Source organism: Terrapene carolina, unplaced genomic scaffold (assembly GCF_002925995.2).
Source record: "Terrapene carolina triunguis isolate 2854851 unplaced genomic scaffold, T_m_triunguis-2.0 Scaffold29227, whole genome shotgun sequence".
Lineage (NCBI taxonomy): Eukaryota > Metazoa > Chordata > Testudines > Emydidae > Terrapene > Terrapene triunguis.
This window is the reverse complement of record NW_020693578.1, coordinates 1-4,446: the sequence shown is the minus strand read 5'-3', so window position 1 is coordinate 4,446 and position 4,446 is coordinate 1. Positions and strand designations below refer to the sequence as shown.

The 4,446-nt window shown below is 56.5% G+C and overlaps 1 long non-coding RNA gene across 1 annotated transcript; it reads right to left on the bottom strand.

The window, feature by feature from the left end:
- Positions 1–1,602: 1,602 nt before the first annotated feature.
- LOC113409075 lies at positions 1,603–3,356 on the bottom strand. Its single transcript, XR_003370441.1, has 3 exons — positions 3,289–3,356; positions 1,843–1,993; positions 1,603–1,635 (listed from the first exon to the last, which is right to left on the bottom strand). It is a non-coding gene; the product is annotated as an uncharacterized LOC113409075 (long non-coding RNA).
- Positions 3,357–4,446: the final 1,090 nt, after the last annotated feature.

Sequence of the window (4,446 nt, the reverse complement as noted above, 5' to 3'; positions counted from 1 at the left end):
TCACCCCCCACGTCTCTCCTAATGCTTCTGAATCCTTGTGAGCTGCCCCTGGTGCTTCTCCAATTGCATCTGCTGGACTCAGCCGCTTCCTCTGTCCCACAATGTAGTGCTGCTGAGGGGCCTTTTAATCCTGCCTCAGCGTGGAGGGGGCTGGACTAAATGACCTCTTGAGTTCCTTTCCAGCCCTCCATTTCTCTGACCCTTACCTGCAGCAGCTGCTGCTCCCACTCCCTCTGGCAGAAGCAGGTCTTGTGATCTGGAAGAGATGGGCAGGTCAGTTTCCTTTGTGTTTAGACCCTTCTACTGAGGAGCAGCCTTCAACTTGGCTCTTGTTTGGCAGGGGGTGGGGAGGAGCTGCCGACTCACGGGCCCCGAGGGGACCCATGGCTCTTTGAAAATTGCTGATGGACAACAATGCTCCTCAGACCCAAACCCCTTGATGTGAAATACCCAGGAGTTCTGCTTGCCAAGATCCTTCCCCAGGGTGTGAGATGTCGAATGACGGTCCTGGAAAGGATCCTTCCTGTCTAGGCATGGGGGGCTGGGCTAGATGAACCAAGGGATATGATCCTGACGTGATCCTCTCTGATTCCAAGGTCACAGCATCATATTATACTGGATTCAGAGGGAGGCCCTGGCCTCTCCCTCTCTGAGCCCAGCATCACGGTGTCCCCTCCCTTTGCTCCTGCAAGGGGAGACACTCCCTCCTCACCTTCCACATAGAGGAGCATTTCCGTCTTGTAGCTATTCCAGAACTGGCCCGACCCGGCCTGGAACATGCTCATCAGCTGGAAGAGGAGGAACATGGCTGCCCTTCTGACCTGCACCGTCATAGACGAAGACGCACCGAGCACCTGGCGGACAAAGAGGCAGAGGTGGCTGTACCCCTCCCTTGCGAGGCAGTGTGAGAAGGGAGCTCCCTACAGGTGCAGGGGGAGAGCTCAGTGATGGAGGGAAGGAGACAGCAGGGAGGTGGAGCTGACAACCAGGACAGGATGGAGATGGATATTTCAGTTGATCAGGGACACTCCATGGACCAGCTATTGGCTCCTTCCATCCTCTCACTCCTGGGCTGGCTCTAGCTCAGATGAAGGGAGACAGGATTATCCAGAGGCCGTCAGGCAGCTGCTGAGTCAGATCCTTGGCCTAGGTTAGAGCAGCACAAGGGGAGCTTGAAGCAGCCCGAAAGAGGCAGCTGGGCCATAAAGGGAATCCCCAGCTGCCCCTTGGTAAGGGAGGATGCTGGAGGCCAGGGGGCAGGAGGGGGCCTGCACAACAGTCCCTAAGGGCTCATTCCAGCTGCCTTCTATTGGAGCCGTCCGAGGGCTGCACTGACTGGTGCTGGGGGACCTGGTCCAGCCCCAGGATCGGGGAGCCAGGAAGGTGGCTGGCTCAGAGAGCTCGCTGGTTCTGTTAAATGCCGAGAGGCGCTGGGTCGATGTGCAATGAACGCGAGGAATGTGACGAGCCAGCTCCTCTGGGGGCCGCGGGGAGAAGAGCCACCACACACTGCATGCCAGCTCCAGGAGCGGCCCCTTGCCACTGAGCATAAGGAACCTCCTGGCTGCGGGTTACTCACCAGCAGCCGAGCCAGCAGCTCCTGGGGTAGAGTGGACTTGGGGCTTGACCGACACCCTGTGAACAGAAAGGGGGGACATCCCATCAGGCTCTGGAGGGATCTTTTGCATTGGTCTCTGAGCTCTACCTGTGCCCTTGACGGCTGGCTGTGTCCTTGCAGTGAGCCGGAACCAGAGCCAAGAGCTGATCCCCACCCCAACCTGGGGGCAGACGCCTCTCGCTACAGAAGGACTAAGAGCGGGTGGATAAAATACTGGGACTCACCTCTGTTCGCCTTGCCGCACCTCCTGGCCAAGGGCAGCCTGCCTTCCTCCTGCATCCTCTTTACCACCTCGACCGAGGTCTGCAGGAGGAGAGGCAGGGCTGGCCCATGGGCTGCTGGGCTCAGTTGAAGGAGCAGCCCAGGCCATAAAACCTGCAGAGCAGAGAAAAGCCATCTCAGTACGGAAATATCCTCTTCCTGCACCAGCTCTCTCTTTCCTACACTAGACAGGACCCCTGGCCTCGCCACCGCCAGCCAGACCTCTCTACCCAGCCTGAACCATGCAGCGATCCCCACCCCCTCCCCCTTCACACCTACCAGTGTCTGCCTCCAGCACCAAATCAAGTGACACATGACTGACCCCCCCGCTTTTTGTTGAGTGTAGCATCATCATTGACAGCACAGTATTTCCTAACTCCAGTCCCACTGGGAAAGGCTGTGTTCTCACGGCAGGAACGCAATACACCAGCTTGATAAATAAAGAGGAGACTAGGAAACCCAATACTGTCAAGTGAAACCATGACAGGCGCTCAGGGAGGTTTGAGCTCTGACCTTCACATCCCCACACAGACCTGCGCCACTTGAAGCACAGACGCAATTGCTGTCTGCTGTGTGGACAAGAGGGGGACTTAACACACACTGTGCCAGAGGGTTACACAACTCTTTGCTAGACAGTATAGAACAGTGGAGATCAGGAATCCCCGGGGGTCTATCCCCACCTGTAGTAACTAAAGCACCTATATTGGGCATGCTCAATCTGAAAGACAGTGTAGCTGAGTGCACAATACTTGGGTCTGCCTTATTAGAAATGTGGCTTCTAGTCTCAGCTCTGCCTGAAGTGACTGTGCGCAACCTCGCTGTTAATTTGTTCAGTGTGGGAAGGGGGCTGGCTAATACTTGACTGCTTAGGCTTGCGTTCTGACGCCTGGGTCAGTAATCAGGTCTGTGCAGTGTGTGGAAACCTAAGCAATAGTCGGCAGAGATGAGATTTGGATGTAGTGTCTCCCAGCTCAGTGGACTCTCCCGTAGGCACCAGGGTAGTGTGGGTGAGAGGCAGGAACTCCTGGGCTAGGGTTGGCTTTTGCAAGACAAGAATGTGATGGGCTGTATAGACCCCACCCTGTAACAGCCAGGGAGAAGTTAACAGAAGGACCAATGAAGAGGGACTGAGCTATGGAAGCTGCAGAACCAGCATGACTGACCACAGGGGATACTCGAGCGGAAGAGCCCCTGTGACACCAAACGCTGGCGTGCAGGGGCACTCAGCCAGTGAGTGTTCCCTGTTCCAAAGACCCAGGTCTGGCTCGGATCCGGGGTCCATTTTACCCAACCCCATGATGTTCTGGAGCGGGGAGGCTCAGATAAATAAGTCTGGTTGGGGCCTGTCTCATCGAAAAGCTCAGACCCAGAGAGGCCTGTGTCCAATGGAGAGGGGCAGGGTCACTTACATTGGCCATTCTGGGGGAGTCAGCCAGGGACTGCAGGGTGCTGGAGCAGAGCTGGCGGACCTCGAGCTCCATGGAGCGCCTCCCATCTGCTTCCTCCTGATGGTGAGAAGTAAGGGAGACACCAGGGAGATTTAGATTCGGTGGAGACCTCCGTGGCACGGTAACTCTAGTGGGCATGGCAGGGGGTGAAAATGGGGCTTGAAGAGAAAAGGCGCAACCCTGGCTGTGACTGTGCCATAAGCAGCCCAGGGTCTGTGTGGAGCCAGTTCTAGGCTCCACCCCTCTGCCTGGTGAAAACCAGATCCATCATGGCTTAGTTTCCTAAGGTGGATGATCACAGTGAAGCGAGAGAAGGAGGAAGCCAGGGGTCCTGCCCTCCCTGCGCGAGGGACAGAGCCCGGATGGCAGCTGGGAGAGGGATCAGAGAGAATGGGCTGGGAGGAAAAAACACTGTCTTCTATTTGTCAGCATCTTCCATCAGTAGACGGAGGGTGCCGTCCCCAGTTCCATCTGCTTCCCAAGTCCTATTTGCTGCCCATCGCCTGCCCCTCCCCATCTTCAGCTGCCCCCCTTCCCTATCCCTTGACCCCATGTTCTGCCCTGTTCACAGACTCCCGTCACTAAGGTCTCTGCGGATTCTTACCGTGCTGTCGAGGGTCAGGGTGCACTGACGCACCAAGAAGTCAATTAAGGGTCTTGAGGCAGATTTCTCCAAGAGCCCATGCGCCCCCATTGTCCTTATAAAATAAGCAAGGGCTTCTCTGACCTGCCAGACCCAGACAGAAACAGAAATGATTTGCACACAGTGTGGAGGGACCTTGTCCCCTCCCAGTCCAGGCTGGGATCCTTTCTCAGCGGGGGGTTTGGTGAAATACTGCTAGGCAGCCCAGAGATGACAATGCAGCCGGAGCCCTGCAGGGATTCTCTCCCCCACCTTCTGCCCTACACTATGGAGCACTGATGGGTCATGTGTTTCGATGCACAGGGTCCCGGCAGGCTCTGCACTGGCAGGCAGACATTCACTAGCTTTGGCCGCGTTGGCCATGGTTCCAGACTCACCCGTATGCTTGTGCTCTGCAGGATTGGCCCCAGGGCTATGAACAGCTTCTCGGTATTGTGCGTCATTTCGGAAACTGTAAGAGACACAGACACACGGCT